General features: G+C 53.8%; 1 protein-coding gene across 5 annotated transcripts in view; it reads left to right on the top strand.

The window, feature by feature from the left end:
* The window catches only part of RPH3AL (rabphilin 3A like (without C2 domains)), a 138234-nt gene that overhangs the window by 64085 nt on the left and 56648 nt on the right, over positions 1-17501 (top strand). The window lies entirely within an intron of this gene.

Here is a 17501-nt window from a genome sequence, read left to right as displayed (position 1 = left end):
GTTTATAACTGCTTCTATCTAACATTGAACTAGCCCCGGCCCAGTGCAATCAGGCAAGGAAAGAAATGTATGGTGTACAGATTGGAGAAGCAGAGCTAAAGCTGTCATCCTCTGTGAATAACGTCATTATGTAACGAGAGCGTCTGACAGAATTTAAATACAAATGGTCACAATTAGTAGGTGGATTTATTAGCAGGGTTGTTGCCTAGAAGTTTAATACTACTTGTCAGAAAATCAGTATTCCCATAGACCAGAGACAAAGATGAGAGAAAATAAAAAGTGCAATTTAGGGCAGTGGAGCCACTGATGGGCAGAGAATGGTCTTTTGAATAAATAATGCAAAGCTGTTTGGATATTCATCTGGAAAAAAAAAATGTATCTTGACTTACCTCACACTGGTTACAAAAGTCAATTCTACATGGATCTCGGATTTATTTATTTATTTATTTATTCAAGCTTTTATTTATTTGTGAGGGAGAGAGGGAGCACAAGCAGGGGGAGGGCCAGAGGGATAAGCAGGCCCCACTCTGAGCAAGGAGCTCGATGTGGGACCCCCTCCCAGATTGGGTATCTGTGTCAGCATGGACGATGCCTTTGGGGACCCCCCCACACCCAGATGGCCCTGTCTGGAGGCCACCCTCCCACCTGTGCTCCATCCAGTGCTAGCAGTGGGGCTGGCTGGCTGCCCTCACCACCACTGGGGGAAACAGCTCTACTAGTCCTTTTCCCAAAACCTTCCCAAGCAGCCTGCATGTTCTCTGGATGTTCCCAGTGCGAAAGCTAAATACCTGGGGTGGGTCGAGCCCACCTTGAGGGGCCAGAGGCTGATGCCGGCAACAGAATGGAGCAGCCCTCTTGGGGAACTTTCACTTCCTCTTAGGGGCAGCTCCGCTCCCTAGGCCTTGCAAATGAAATGGACTTTCATGAAGGGCTGTCTGTCTGCAGAATTTTGTCCTCCGCTCATTCTGCAGTCTTTATTGGGCACTGACTGTGTTCCAGGCCGTGGCGGTACCAGCGATGAACAAGGCAGGAGGCAGCCCAGCCCTCGGAAGCGGGGCTAGTAACTCCTCTCACTGGCGGTGCAAACAGTGTTGTAAGCGCTTTTCACGCATGAACGTACTCAGTCCTGCTAACAACCCTGTGGGGTCAGCACTGTCCTCATTGACCTTTTACAGATGGGGAAACTGAGGCACTGAGCGGTTAAGCCTCACCCAGGGGACCTCAGCAAGTTAGTTGGGGAGCCAGGATTTGAAACCAAGCAGGCCGATCCTGAGCATCCTGGCTACACACTGGGGCCCTGCCTCACCTCTGTGAAGTGGATGACCTAGAAAGGCAAGATGGTCAAGAATAACTAAATACGCTAATTCCAGAAAGCGGCAGACAAAACCATAGGGAACAGGGGGAGGCACAGTGACAGCCAGTGGGGCAGGAGTAGTAAGGAGCTGTTTTATTTTGGATGCATGGTGTGGGCCCCTGTGAGATGACATTGAGCTGAGACAGTGACAAGAAATTGACATTGGATCTGAAGAAAGCGTCCCAGGCCCAGGGAAGGGAGGGGTGAGTGGACAAGATGCTGAGGGGGAAGAGCGAGGCACAAATGAGAAGCAGAGGAAAGAAGGCCGGGAAGCCTGGGGAGGGAGAGGGCCCCACAGATGACCCTTCAGATCTCTGTAGGCTGCCCCTTGTCAGACCTACATGGTGAGGGCTGTTCCACCCTGCTCCTTTGATGTGCTTGAGTCCCCCAAAACAGGAGGCAGTTTTTAGAAATGTTGTTTTAATTTGTGTAAAATGTACATTCCATAAAATTTATGATTTTAACCATTTTTAAGGATACAGTTCCGGGGCATTAAGTCCATTCACATTGTTGTCTAACATCAACATCCATCTCCAGAACTTTCTCATCTTGCAAATCCGAAACTCTGCACCCATTAAACACTAACCTCCATTCCCACCCACCCCAGTTCCTGTCACCCGCCAGCCTACTTCTTGTCTCTGGGAGTCTGACTTCTCCAGGTGCCTCATATAAACAATCCTGGAGCGTTTGTCTTTTTGTGACTGGCTTCTTTCACTTAGCGTGATGTCTCCAGGGTTCGTGCATGTGGGAGTCTGTGTCAGAATTTCCCACCTTTGTAAGGCCAAATAATACTCCACTGGGTGTACCTAACCCACTTTGTCGATGTGTGCGTCGGTCGGTGGGAATGTGGGTTGCTTTCACATTCTTGCTGTGTGAGTAGTGCTGTGAGGAATATGGATATGCAAATCTCTCTTCAAGGCTCTGCTTTCCATCCTCTCCAGAAGTGGCATTGCCACTGCGATTCTGTGTCTCCTTTCCTGAGGAGCTGTCCTGCAGGTCTCCATGGCACCCACACTGTTTTCACAATGCCATCAAAGGTGCAGGAGGACTGGGAGGGGGTAGGTTCTCATGGGTCCGCCTCCTGGATGTCTGAAGGTCATGCCTGAGCCCTGCCCCCACGCCCAGTCCAGCCCCCTGTCCCGCCCCCATCCCCAGCAGCAAAAACAGCAGCCTCCTCCAACAGGAGCCACGTCCTCTCTCCTCGCCTTGTCCTTTCTCCTCCTCGACCTAATTCAGATGTAGAAGACGTGTGTTTGTGCCTCATTACCAAGATGAATTTTTTTCATTCAGCTACTCATGTTTCCTCAATTCCCAGGAAAAGTCACTTAATTCGTCTGCCCTGCGGGCCTGCTCTGGCTGCTTATGTGTTGCCCAGGCTGCTTGGCAGGAATTGAGTTGGCTGCTCTTGCAGGAGGATGGACCAGACACCACACGCACATGCGCACACACACACACAGGAGGCAACGTTTGCCTCCCTCCAGCATCTGAGGAACAGAATATCTCCACAAGGGCACACTTCTCTCTTGCTGTTCCGGTGCCTGTGGCGTGGCTTTTCTGCCCCCACGCTGGCTTCTTTCTTGGCCATTCTGTGCAGTTCAGAGCCCATTCTGTTCACTCCGTTGTGCCGCTGACCTTGATCTCAGGGTCATCAGGACAAAAGCAGCAGAGGAGCTGACAAGCGAGGGTGGCCTCTGGGAAGCACGAAGCCTTCCGAGATCAAGGCCAGGAGCTTCCCAGAGAGAGAAGGCGGGGGAGTTGTGGCCACTGGGTCATTCCCTGAGGCCCTCTGGGGACTCTCGCCCAGCCCAGCTTCCCGCCAAGCCCCGCCTCCCAGAGCTCACCGGTGGTGACCGACAGTGCGGGGCTGTGTGAGAATGTGTAGCACAGAGGTGTGTTGTGATCCAGGATCCGGAGCACAGGGCCCCAGGAGAGCTGGAGGGCTGCAGAGAAGAGCTGGTTCTCAGCCGTCTGCACCCAGGAGGGTGGGCTCTGAGGTCCCAGGGGAGGGCGTTTCAGGAGACACAGCTGTGTAGAGGCAGGGTGAGAGGGAGAGCTCAGACTGGTGGCCCAGGGGCCATAGCTGGCAGTTGAGGGTGTGGGGGAGTGCCGGTGGGGGGCAGGTGGAGGGGGAGAGACAGGCCGGGGGAAGGAAGGAATCCAGCGGGCTGCTGAGGATCCTATAGGCAGCAAAGCCATCGAAGGGTGTGAAAAAGGGAAGGACAAACAGGTGGGTCTTTGGGGAGGTTCCTTCCAAAGACAGATTTGGAGGAGGGAATGCATAGTGGGTTGGGGAGCCTGCTGGATGCTGAATTATCCAAGTAGTAATAACAGGGGCCTGAATTCAGAGAGGAACACCGGGATGGAGACTCAAAAGACAGAAAGGAGTTGTAAATAACAGAAGCCGCCAGTGATTGGAGCCCACTGAGCTGCCGTCGCCCTGGGACGCCATGGTCCCCACTTTGCAGGGGAGGAAACAGGTGTGTGTGTGTCCCTCGCCTGGCCGCACGAGGGTCAGTGGCAGGGCCAGATGGCCTTACCCAGGTGCTATGCTTGTGCTCAGGGACTGGTATGCGGGGCTGGGGCAGGAGCAGGCCTGGGGAGTGGCTGGCAGGACCAGGTGGGGCATGCAAGATCCGAGGCCTCAGCATCTGAAGAGGGACCCTGGAGGGAGACGAGCAGCCCAGAGGTGGATGTTGCGGGGGTGGGCGAGACTGAAGTGACCTGGGAGAAAGTGAAGATCTGGGTTGAGTAGAAGACTCCCACCTCATGTAGCATGTTGGGAGAGTAGGGGGCAGCTGTCTTCTCCCTTTGACCCTGCCTAAATGACTCATCCAGAGACATTTCTGTGACTTACTGTCCCCACGTGGGTGTCCTGCTTTTGAAGTGTCAGGGCCTCTCTGTACAGCAAGTGAGCCAGGATGGGTCACTGGGCACCTGCTCCATACAGTCAGGTCACCCAGGTGTGACAGGGATCACCCTGAGAAGGATGGATCCATGTAAATGTCAGGGGAGCTGCCCAGTAGGCTGCTGGGGGGCAGAGGCTGTGGGAGAGAGCTGGGCCACCAGGGAGGGCTGGTTCTCCTCTGCTCTGGGGTAGGCGCTGCCCCAGCCTCCTGATTATCCCTTGTGGGGCCACCTTCTTGTGCTCCCTCTTGACAGTGCCCCTACTCGGGCTTCACCTTGAGCCCTGACTCTGCCAGCACCTGCGCCTCCAGCTCTGAGTGTGGCATTCTGGGGACGCTGCCTGCTCCCTGTTCCTCTCCTGCACCAGGGACCCAAGGTCTGGGGGGCACTCCGTCGGGGGTCAATACCAATTTTTGTACAGCCTTTGAACTGGAATGGTTTTTACATTTGCAAATGGTTGAAAAAATTGAAGATATATATCTTGTGACACATGCAAGTTATATGAAATTTAAGTTTCAGTGTCCATCAAGTTCTGTGGGAACAGGCTCTGCCAATTCATATACAGCTGCTTTGACTTGACAGTGGCACCCTTGAGTCATTGTGACAGAGAGCCTAAAATGCTTACTTTCTGGCCTTTTGCCAAAAAAGTGTGCCAACCCTTGTCCCAACCTGTTAACATCCCCACAGGGTGCCAGGCCCTCAGAAGTGAGGAGGGGTATGTGTCGTGGGGGGGCTGGGGGTGTTGCTGGGGCCCAGAGTATTAAAGGATTTCTTAAGATAGCCTCCCCTTATTTGTATTGGTTATCTTCGTCTAGAATTTATTTTCCCCCTTGGAATTTCAAAAAATACTTTTCACCTTTGCATAGAGGTGCTGCCTGTGTTCACCACCTCCCTTGAGTGAATTGCCTCTCCCCTCTCTGCCTCAGTTTCCTGACCTGGAAATGAAGACTAGGGATAGCACCTACCTCACACAGGGGCGGGAGGGGCGGAAGGAGTGAGGTATGTGGTAAGCTCTTAGAAACAGTGCCTGGCATATGGTAACTGCATAATAATTCTAGAAATCAAACAGTACAGAGCATGTAAAATTCAGTTCCCCACCCCATCTTTCACAGCCTGGGCATTTGTCCTTCTGCCCCCTTCTGTCTCCACATGTGTACAAGTGGGCATAGGTGTGTATACATACATAACTGTAAATGGGACCATAATACACTCTTTACTCTTTGGTTTCCTTTTTTTTTTTAACCTTTTTTTCTTTTTTCACTCAATAACATCAAAGATATCCCCCTTCAGGTCCATACATGGAAATTTAATTCCATCTGTAGTTGCTGTACGACATAAGAGAATTTTTCACACTTCCCTGTGACCCTTCTCTTCTAGGCTGTTCACAAACACTCTCTGGGGGTCGGGATTGGGGAGGGACGCGGGGCCCAACCCCTCTCCCTGTTAGGTGTGTCCTCTATCCCCAGTCCCACCTCTCTCAGGGCCACAGCCCCACTCTGCAGCTCAGGCTTCTCTGGCGCACATGCGTGAGCACACTCACTCCTCTACCTCCACCAAGCCTGCAATCCAGCTGGGGCCGCGGGTCAGGTTCTTTCCCAGGAGGGAGTGCGAGGATGGGCATATCTACTGGGGTGCGGCTGGGACTGCGGTGCCTACGTCTGTAGGTGCGAGCCATCTGCATCTGTGTCACCAGTACCGGCCAGCTCTGTCCACACCTGCAGCAAGTGGACCTGCAGTCAGGAGAGCCTGCCATAGGCACATCTCTGTTCTGATCCCCCCAGGGGACCCTGGGGCAGCATCCCAGGGCCTCGGTCTCCCCCTCCCCTGCCCTCTCCCCAGCAGAGGGAAACCATGAGGTAAGAGGGTCTCTTGGGCCCTTCTAGCACTTTCCTCCTATGAAGCTCAGGCTGCGTCAGCCTTTGCAGCCTTCCTGCCCCAGACCTGCTCCCCGGGGACCAGCACCAGCCTCACAGATCACGGAGCAGCAGCTGAGAGCTAAACCTCATTTCTCAAGCCTCCGGAACTCAGCTGGGTTTCTTGTTTTAAAGCCGTGATCAGTTTGTTTCCCAGTGTGCTTTGGCTCTGGCAGTGGTTGCATCCCTGTCCTCTCAGCAGGAGGAAGCCAGTGTGGGGGTTGACATGTGCTTCTGAGAGCTCCTTTGCCTCTGATGTTTCTCTGATGCCACACGGCCCTCACAGCCCCCCTCAGAGGTAGGTAGGCAAAGGGCAGTGATTATACCCATTTTCCAGATAGAGAAATAGGCTAAAGAAGAGCTACTCTCACTGCTCATTTCAACCCTTTGCCCATATAGCCTGTGGGAAGTAGAGAGAGCTAAAGACATGAAGGAGACCCTGCAAAGGAAGGTGCTGTCTGGTCCCAGCTTGCCGGTGGGATACCAAGGGTATTGATCAAGTGCATTCCCCTTAGAGCCCACCATCATAGGGTGCAGTGCCCAACCCTAGCACTTGCCCACCCTCCTGAAGAAGACCTATTACAGAGTGAGCCTGGGGACTTACCCTGATTTGTCACACCCCTGAGGTATCTGAGTAGCTGGACGTGTGTTGGGGGGGTCTGCTGGGGGTTCTTGAGTGGTGAACCAGAATCACTGGGAGGCCAGCTCCTCACTGAGCGGGCAAAGGCTTCTTCAGGCTTGGGTTAGGGTGTTGGGGACCGTGGTTGGGCCTCCTCCCTGAGGACACCTGTCCAGCACGCCCTCAAGCCCCTCAGGCCCCATCCAGGCTTAGCAGCTCTTTTCCTGGGGTCTGGTCAGGGTAGCTTTGAGAGAACACGGACAGCAGGAAACAGTGTTGGCAAATCTGTTTAGTGGCTGTTACCAGGAACGGTAATTTTGTGCAGCCTCTTGTCCTCTGTTGTGGTAAATAACAAATAATGACATTTCCAGGCAGTGGTGTGGCCCTCACCTCTCTGGCAAGCTGCCGCACTTCGGAGGGCCTGCGATTCTTCATCGCTCTCCAGTGGCCTCTGTTTTTCCCTTCACGACATTTCCCTCCCGGCTGTTTGCTGTTCGCTGACCTTAACTCAAGGTGGATTTAGCTGGTTCTCTGTTCCCCCACTGTGAGGAGCATAGGGCGCCTCTCCTGCTGAGGGGAGAGCGGGGAATGCACTCTCCTCCTAGAGCTCCCATTAGCCCGGGCTTCCAGACCAGGAAAGAACCAGGCCCTTCTCAGAGACAGCTTGGGGACTCTGTAAGGTCCCTTCCAAACCCTTTCCTCACCGTTGTCATCCCGCCTTCTGTGGGAGGCGTGTCTTGACAGATGGAGAAGCTGAGTCCGGGAGGCCTTCCCGAGACCCCTCCTGTCTGGGAACCGCACTTGCCTTGCTGAGCTTCCAGGTGTAGCTAGGAGTGTGGCTTGGGCCCTCTGGGGAGCGGGCCTGAGCGCCCGGAGCCCCTGCAGAGCCTCCCCAGCCAGCTCCTGACTACCTGCAGTGGAGACTCATTCCCTTTCCAACTCATTCTCTGCTCAGGTGTGATTGGTGTGCTGCTCCCTACCGCCTACAGCATCAAGTCTCACCGTGCCCACATGGTATCCATGGCCTCCTGTCCATTCCCTGGGCACACGCTGGGGACGTCAGCAGCATAAATGAAACACCTGGGCTGGGGGGCCTGAGGCCTGAGGCTGGGGCCTGACTCCACCCTGCCTAGACCGGTCACTGCTCTCCTTGGCGCTCTGTTCGGGATCATGCTCAGGGCCCCTCCTTGATCATTAGTGCTGCTGCTCCTGGAATGTTCTGAAGCCCTAGGGTGTTTGTCTAGTCTGCTGTGTTTTTTCAAGTTTAGGAAAAAAAAAAATCAGTTCCAACAGGGTATTTTTTTAGCTCCAAGAATGTTTACTGTGTCCCAGGCACTGGAGGGAGAGGGTATTTTCACATAAACTGAACTTTTGAGAGTAATGATAATCCTGTGAACTCAGAGAAGGCAGTGCTGACCCCGAGGACAGGTGGGAGTCCCTAGGGGCTGGAATGTCCCATGCCAAGGTGGTGGGCGCAGGGCTGGGGGATTGGTAGGGTCTCCTGACTTGAACCAGGTGGACTCTGGTCTCCTGACTTGGCTTCTCGCAGACCCTGACCAGCCACCCCCAGTCTCCCCAACCCTCCCGTTTCCCAATCTTGTTCTTTGGCCAAGCAACTTGAGGTCATTGGAGGGTTGGCAGTCTCGTTCAGCTTTGGGCCCCACGGTTGTACTCCAGGTCCCCTTCTGCCTCCTCTGGGTACTGACCCCTGTGACAGCCCCTTGCCCTTCTGTGCTTTCCCTCTCCACCAGCTCCATCCCTAAGAATCCAAGTGTTCAAGTCCCCTTCAGACTAAGCAAACATTTATTGAGCACCTTGGGCACCATCCAGGTTCTAGAGCTCCCTCAGGGAACGAGGCGGTCAAAGCTTTGGACTTCCCAGAGCACCTTCCAGGGGTGGTGAAATCAACATGGAAAGTTCCCCGATCTGCAGCCAAGTTCCCCAGCTTTAGCCCTCCCTCTTTGTCTGTTGCTTGGCCTTCCTCCCCAGCCCTGGTCCCATGTACTAGCTACCACGGGCAGCTATTCCAAGGGAGTGTACTCGCACTGCAGGCAGTAGCACGTCCAAAGCCCAGCCTTCTCCCCGCCCTGTTAACTTCACCACCATACGACCAGTTGTCCACTCTAGCAGCCCAGAATGACCCGGCATCCTACCTTTGCCTCGCCTCCCTTACCTAACCGGGAGCTGGAATGCCATAGGCATTTGGGAATGTTCTGGAAAAAGAACCTTTGCTGAGAATGTGGAGGACAGATCGACCAGGAACCTGACTGAATCACTCAGCAAAAGCATTTTTTCTGAAAGCCAGATCTGATCTGTCCCTCCCGTCCTCAAAACCTGTGGCATCCCCGCCTTGCTTATCGCTCTGCCCCTCCCTCCTTTCCTGGCTGACTTCATGCCAGGGACCTGCTGAAGTTGGGCATTTGAATGCAAACGATGTCCTTTTTCTCCAAGGAGTCATCCATAATCTTAGAGGGGGCACAGTCCCAGGAGAGACCATTTCAATATGATGCAATCAGCACTCTAGAAATGTCTACTCATTGTGGAAGTGCACACTAGGGAGTAACTAGTACTTCGCTGGGGTGGTAACTCAAGGAGGGAGCCTTGGAGGAGGAGACATTCGCTTTGTGCCTGAAGGACGTTTGCTAGGCATGAAGCGAGCCTGGGAAAAAGCTTGGAAGCATGGAAGTACCTAGAGTGTTGGGAGCAGACAGTGGGGTGTGGATGGGGGGCCGGGCTGGGAGGGGCCAAGGATCAGGATCCTCAGGTGTGTGTGTGTATGTTTTCTTCTCTCTCTGCCCCTCACCTGGGAGCCTTGCTGGGCTTGCAGCCTGCTCCTGAACCTGGAGTTAGCGGCCTTCAGAGGTGTTTACTGAATGTTCTGGGCCTGCATAAGCTCTGGCCTGCAGTTAAGGTTGCTGCCTACCAACTTCTAGGGAGAGGGATGGTGGAGGCTTAACAGGAGCCTCTTGCCTTGTCTTCCTGTAGAGATTTCAAGTCTTCCAAACATGGGGCTGTACGGTCAGTGTCTTTGGGGTCACAGGCCCTTGAGCCGCAGAGTTTGTGCGCTAGGGTCTGTTGGGCAGACCTGGCCAAGGGCTCCTTGTGTGGCCAGCACTGAGACCACGGTGAGTGTCCCCCATCCAAGGTGTGGCTTTGTGGTGGCCCCTGAGGAGCCCGGCTTACTTGGAGTTGAGTGCTGAGAGGGTGCTGAGAGGGGCAGGGCATTTTCAAGATGCTGGATTGTGAGGACCAAAAAAGAAGAAAAGATCCAGTCTTTTCTTCAGCTGTAGTTCCAAGAAGGAAGGTTCCTTTAACAGAACCCAAGCCAAATTTCTACCAGGTGGCAGGTGGCTCTTCCAGTGAGAAATTATCCGTGAGAAGTCTAGGCTTCTGAAAAGCAGAGGTTGATGGCTGCAGCCCTGGCTGGGCTGAGGGAGGCCAGAGCTGGCTCTGGGACTTTCGGTTCCTTGTGTTCACGTTCGTGGCACAGCCAATGTCTGTCTGTCCGTTTCCTGAGCCCTAGAAGCATCCTTCTTAACAAGTGGAGGGTTGTAGAGGGCCATGGGCAAGAGGCAAGATCAGGACCGGGATCCCAGTCCAGCTTTCCACCACCCTTGTATGACCCCAGACAAGTTACTGAAGCTGTCCGCCCTGTTCCTGTCATCGTTAAATGAATAATCCGTGTGAAACCCCCATGCTGTGCCCAGCACATGGTATGCATTATATAAGCTCTTGATTTTATTATTACGGAACTGGGCCCCCCCCCCCACCACCACCGACTCTGCCACTTCCTTGTAACACGAACTTGGTCAAGCCACCCCACTTCTCTGGTCTTCCAATCCCTCATCCATGACATTCAGACCATAAAACCACCCTCGCAGGGCTGTTGCGAATGTAAACGAGATTGAATATGATGATGATAATGTGTGTTGAACGCTGAGCATGGTGCCGGGCTCAATAAATGGTGGCTATTATCATTATTATGAGTTGTAATTCTAAGTAACCACGCAGCAGGGAGCAAGATGGATGGAAGCTGGCTCCCTCCACCACCTGGGTCTTTGCCTGCCCTCCCTCCTGACAGAGTAGAGCTGTCGAGCAGCAGGCTACTGTGTAACATTGTGGGGGACACCATGGAGACCACTGGTCCCAGCCTCATCCCCCAGGGACTCCGGTGGAGCCCACTGGACCTACGGCTAGGAGTCTGGGGGACAAGATGGCCTCAGCCATTGCTCAGGTGCCATCCATTCCAGGAACCCAGGCTGGCAAGCCAGGTGCAGAAGCAAGGAGTTCTTCCCCTGGGCTGGAAGGAGCTAATCCAGGCTCAAGGATTCTAGTCCAGGACTTGTCAGAGCCCAGCAGAGGAGCAGCAGGCTGCATTCAGAGCTTCTGGAAAGCTTGAAGGTGGAACCCATTGACCATTATATTCCTTCTCCCTTGGCCGGTTGGCTCAGTGACAAGCAAGCCCTGAGGTGCACACCAGGCCCAGGAGATTTTAGGAAGGTTGTGTTCAGGGATTTGATAGAACCGTTCTCAGAGGAGTGGCAAGTTCTTACGCATGTTGATTCCCATTTGTCTGGAAAAGAGGCAAAAACCAGACACAGTCTCTGGTCCAAGAGGTGATGCTGAGGAGAAGTAGGACCAGGAAGAGTTAGTGGGGTTGTGGGGGGAGGGTGGACAGTATCCACCCCCGCTCCCCGGCCCGGTCAGCCTGGCAGCTTCATCTTGCCCAAAGTAGCCTATGACCCTGTCAGATGCACACAGTGGGGCGCGAGCACAGAGATGATCCAGAGTCACATCCAGTTACGATTTCTTATCATCTGCTTGTGAATGTTAAAAAACCCAGACTTTTTTTGACTTCCCTCTCCACTCGGGGCTCAGTGCTCACTGGCTGGAGTGAGGTGTTTTGGAAGCTAGTCCTGAAATCTGTGGTGCTTCTTTTCAATTGGGAGAGGCGTCTGGGGGCTGGGCGGGCGGTGGGGAGCTGATGGGCTGATGTCAGCAGCTCATCTGGTGGGGGTGGGCCTGCTGTGCAGCCTCCCAGAAGTCTGAAGGTGAAGAGGGGGAACTCGGCCCTCCATGGTCACGCACCTGCCACCTGCACCCGGGATAGAGAGAACTGGTGTGTCCCTGGGCCAGTGTTATGGTGGGAAGCACAGAGAGAGTTGACTTCCTTCTGAAATTCTCCGGTTGCCTCCTGGCTGGTGTCTCAGATGGAGCAGCAGATGGCTGGCGTTCTGGAGGCTGCGAGTCTTTGGGCCCCAGTGACTCGGTACTTGCAGGCAGTCAGGGCTGAGGTCAGCGTGCCCGTAGCCCCACTGGCCCCGGGTGAATGGGAGGGAGGCAGTGCCTGGCTGTGTCCTGTCCCATTTGAGGTATGATCTTGTCTGCAGTTCCGGAGGGGGGCTGGCTCTGCCGTCATTTGGAGGTGCGGGGGATGGTTGAAGGCGTGGATAGGTATCTGGGCAGCCGCTTGGAGCTCAAACACCATGGGGTTCCCAGCCCAGCTCTCCGTGGCCAAGTTCCTTAATCTCAAGCCTCAGATCCCTCATGTGTAAAACCGGGACAGTAATACCCACCTCCTAAGTTATTATGAAAATTGATAAGGTTCTACATAAACACCTAATTTGGTGCCTGCTATTGCATAAGTGCTCCATGGAATATAAATATTTATAGTATGTACATGGGTATCTCAGCTTTGTGAAGTCACCTGGCAGCAGGACCTAGGTTCCTGATACAGAAACTGGGAGACCAGTCCATGCCCAGCACCTGCACTCCTGGCCCACGGGGGCTGGCAAAGCCCCTCCAAACCTGGCTCATGTCTCCAGGGTGGAGCAAGGCTGAGCCTCTGATCTGGGGGTCAGGGACTCAGTGACATCATCTGGGAGAGGCTGAGGGACAAGGCTGACGATCTACATTCGAGCCACAGTCAACCAAAAAGTCCTTTCTCCTGCCTGTTTGTGCATGTGCTTTCGGCTTCTTGAATCCATCCTGACCCACAAAAATCCAAATCTGGCCAAAAAATGAACTTGGGGCGAGTGATTTCCCAGAGCATTTAGCATAGGCTTCCTTTAAATAGGAATTCAGCTTATCCATTGGAAATAGATTTTGACCTAGCACGATGGGATTTACATTTGGGGTGCTATCCTTCCATATATTTTTCTGTGCATATACCGACTTCTAAATAGATACAGGCACTTATGCATATTTATATGGCAGAGTATCACATTCTGCATACTGTTTATAACGTGCTCTTTAAATTTAATTTATTGTGAGTGTTGCTCCATTTCAGTACAAATACAGCTTTGCTGGGATTGTTTCCACTTTTTTTGGTTTCCGTCATCAGCATTTTTACTGCTGCATAGCTTTCCCTGAAATGCGATTGAATGGTTCCTTGTGGAGGATTCAATCTCTGGGCCCGGGAGCACATCCTGTGGTGGGAGGGGCACGCTTGCTCCTCCCACTGCTTCCCACAGGTGCTGCCCACATTCGGGTGGTGCCCTGTGTCCCCTCACTCCCCGGGGGGTGGGGCAGCTGCTCCGTGAGCATCACAGCGGCGTGGGTCCTCACAAGGGTGTCTCACCTACAGATTACCCTGAGTCACCCTCAGATGATCGGAACTTCCCAGGAAGTCCTTTTCTAGATGAGTGTTGCCAGTTCATAAACCCCTCCGTTTGGTGGGACACCGAGTCACTGAGGACAAGGGGTCATGCCTTGTCCCTTCCTTCATCCATGCTTTCATGTCCATGCTTTCATCCCCTTCCTTCCTAGAACAGAGCCTTGCATCAGGTATCAGATGTTTGCTGAAGCACCAGATATTTTCAAATGAACCATCTTCAGTACTCATGTCTACTGCCCAGCGTACACGTCCTGGCCTCCTTGCATGAACCATTTGAGCGCATTTCCATCTCTCTCTGCTTGACTGAGCATCACGCACGAGGCTTTCTGAGTGATGACTGATGGTGCCGTGAAGCCCTCGGGAGGTGTTGAGGGCCGTGTGGCTGTGTCCTGCTCGCTAAATGCTCTCCGACCTCTGGTCCTGTGAGGCGTTGGGGTCTGCGTGCCCAGTGGTGGCATTCCTGCCTGCTGTGGGCCCTGCGCCCCCTCCCTTCTCCTAACCAGCAGCAGCTTGGGAAGCCCCATAGACCGTGGGTTCTCCCTGAAATGGGTTGGGGGGCTCACAGTGAGGAGGTAAAGTCCTGGCTTGGGAATAAAATGCTTGAGATCTGGAGCAAGTGGCCTCCCAGACCTTTTGTACTTGTGCTCCTTGGCTGTGGTGTGGGAAGGTGAAGGTGTTGGATTGCAGTGCGGGGGTTTGAGGAGTAGAGGGGTGACCCAAGTGGCCTGGATGATGATGATGTCCAAGAGGGCACCTGATGGGACCATGGAATGAGTCTGCACACACAGGTGGCCTGCAGGATGTACCCTGGGCACGCAGGAGCGGTCACGGGGAGGGCAGGGAACATATCCCTCCTCTCCCCCATGCCCCCACATTCTTTACAAAGGACCCTCAGTGTCATTTCCTCTGGGACTGGGCCAGCCTGGCTGAATTCCTGCCCCATGCCCTGAGAGAGAGGCCCACCCAGCCAGCCATCCTGCCACTGCAGTCACTCAGTCCCCTGTCGGGGCTCTCCTGCTGTCCTGCTGGTGAGCATCACATGGTGTGGGTGGGAGCGCACCCTTGCCTGTGCTGCAGACTGTTTCCTGTCTCTGGGTGTCTCGGCTCCCCAGCAGTTTGGCATGTTCTACGAAGGGCTATGTCTTGCTTTCTCAATGATAATACTAAAAGTATCTCCTGTTTATTTGTTCATGCATTCCACAAGTATTCATTGTGCTGGTCACCGGAAACAGGAAAGTGAACAGAAATAGACATGGCCTCTGACAGCCTAGTAGAGGCAATGATAGTCACCACACCTGAGGGTAAAAATCTTGACCTGACAGTGGAGGAAAACAGGAAAGAGAAAGTTAGAGAAGCTCCACTGAAGTACGAAGTCAGGGAAGGCTTCCTTGAAGAAGTGGTGCTTTTTGCTGAGGTCTGAAGGAGCATAGGTTAACAATGAGAGAGCGTGACCAAGCATATCCCAGACAGAGGGAGCAGCATATGCAAAGGTCCTGTGGTGGAAGAAGCAAGTGAAGACCAGGGCCTGAAGGCAAGCCCACATGGCTAGGTCTCAGAGCGTGGAGAGCAAGGTGGTAAAGCCGGGGAGAAGGGTGTGAACTGAGGCAGACGAGGAGGGTCCAACCCAGGCATGCATGGCACACCAGGTGGCCTCCGTCCAGAGAACAACAGGAAGTCTCTGGAGGTTTTTAAGCTGGCAGGGACAGGAGAAATGACATGATTAGATTTGCATCTTGAAAAGATCACTCCTGCTGCTATGCCGGAAGCAACTGGAGGCTGGCCAAAGTGGGGGTGAGGAGATGTGCTGGGAGGCCACGGTATAGGCAGGGGCACTGGAGATGGCTGCAGTGTGGACTGGGGCGGGGGCGGGGGCGGCCCACGATGAAGGGGAAGTGACTGTGCCAAGGGAGATGTAGAGTTCTCAGTGATGGATTATTTGGTGGGAATAAGGGAGCGTGAGGACCAAGGACATTTCTAGGTTTGGGCCTGTGTGACTGATGGGTGCTGGCACCCTTCGCTGAGACAGGTGTGCGGGGAAGAACCGTGGTTGTTGCTGCTCTTTACCACATAGTACGCTAAGCACTTTCATGAATCATCTCCTCGATCCTCCCAACAGTGGGAGTCTGCCAGTTACCACCGTTTTACGGGCAAAGAAGTACGGCTCAGAAACAAGTCCAAGTTTGCATCTATATGGCAGATTGTACTTTCCTGCCCCAAAGCCTGTGTCCTACGGCATGAGCCACCCCCTCTGAGCTGCAATACATATTTGCAAAAGGGATGTGGAGGGAAAGAAGAGAGAGCACGTGCTGGCTGAAGGCCTGGAGCTTTGTTGGTTCTACTCCGAGGCTGACCCAGGAGCTAGACTTGTACTGTTTAACGCCCACACGGTTGCAGCTGCAGGAAGTGACAGAGAGCCACGGCCCGCAAGCTGGAGCTTGCTCCCCCTGGGCAGTTCCACTCTGTGGAAACCCATCTCAGGCAGGAAGTAAGGGACCACCCCAGGCCCCTCCCCCCGACACTGCTCCTGACATAATGGTGCAATTTTCCTTTGCACCGAGTCGATATCATGTCCTCTCTGTCCTGGGCTTTTTAAAATGCCACCTGCCTAATTTTCTTTATTGGAACCTTGGAGCAAAGACCAAACCGATAAGGAGAAAAGGCTCATTATTCTCTTATTGATCCAAGATTTAATAGAGCAGCCATTGTGTATTATTTGAACAGGAGCATGTTATCTTTTTGCTGGCCCGAATTCCCCAGCCAGAGACGCTGCAGACCCATGAAGATGGCAGAGGTGGCGAGAACTGGGGTTCTCCACCAGTGATGGCTGTTACTTGAAAGCGGGCTTGTGCGTGGGCTGGGGCAGGTGTGTCCTGTTGTGCTACCCCAATCCCCCACAGCACCCCACAGGACAAGAGGCAGAGGGCACACTGGGGACATGCAACCCATCCCTCTTCCTGGGAATTGACCAACAGCCTTTGACGCAGCTTTTGGAGGGCGGCTGGTCCACGCCTCTCCTGCCCCCAGGCTGGGCAGTCTTCGTCCCACGGTCTCTAGGGAGAAGACAACACGGCTGTTCTGCGCTCTCTCCCAGTTTCTTGCAGTGATCCCAGCAGCGCAAATGTTCATTCCACCAGATATTTATCGAGGGAATGTGTGTGCCCACCCTCCCAGCCTCACTTCCAAGTGTTCGCTCCTGGAACCCGCGTCCTGCAGCTGGGGAGCAGTGTGGCTGCTCCCCCATCCCCAGCAGAGCCTTGACCCAGGGTCATCCCGTGTTGCCTTCTCTGCCTAGTCAAGAGGCATCAGCCACACTCCTGGGGACATGAATCCGCTCCCTGGAGAGCCATGGGCACCTGCTGGACACTTGAGCTGGGGAGGGAGTTATCCAGCTTTCCTGGGGTGTGGAAGAAGGGAGCCTCCTAAATCCTGACTGTCCCCCATTTGCTGGGGGGCCTTGGGCAGTCGTAAACACTTCTGAACCTGTTTTCTCATCCTCATAATGGAGAGCATGACACTCCCCTTGTTCATACTTTGTCACCAGGGCCCTAGTGCGTGGCACCTGCCATTGTCAGTAAATGGTAGTAACTGGCCCTCTCTCCTCTCGTTATTCCTCACACGTTGGTCTCACTGGGAGGGGCAGGGTGAGCTTAGAGGGCGAGCTGTCATCCTACCTGCTAAGCAGTAGGAAAATCTCGCCACGCTGGGAGGGCCTCACTTACTCTCACACATGTGCCATTCATTTGGGATGGTGGGAAACAGCAAGGAAAACAGCCAACTCAGGGCGCCTGGGTGGCTCAGTGGGTTAAAGCCTCCGCCTTCGGCTCAGGTCATGATCTCAGGGTCCTGGAATCGAGCCCCGCATTGGGCTCTCTGCTCAAGCAGGGAGCCTGCTTCCTCCTCTCTCTCTGCCTGCCTCTCTGCCTATTTGTGATCTCTGTCTGTCAAATAAATAAATAAAAATATTAAAAAAAAAAGAAAGAAAGAAAAAGGAAACAGCCAACTGGCTTCAGGGTTTCCTTCCTCTCTCTTTACCCCCAACAAGAAAGGCCCATGTTGTGCTTTTCTGAGGCCCATCTTGTGGGCTTATGGGGGCCC

This window comes from Lontra canadensis, unplaced genomic scaffold, assembly GCF_010015895.1.
Source record: "Lontra canadensis isolate GAN:19392208 unplaced genomic scaffold, GSC_riverotter_1.0 scaffold225, whole genome shotgun sequence".
Taxonomy (NCBI): Eukaryota; Metazoa; Chordata; class Mammalia; order Carnivora; family Mustelidae; genus Lontra; species Lontra canadensis.
Note: the sequence above shows the minus strand (reverse complement) of the source record. Positions and strands in the feature narration are given on the sequence as shown.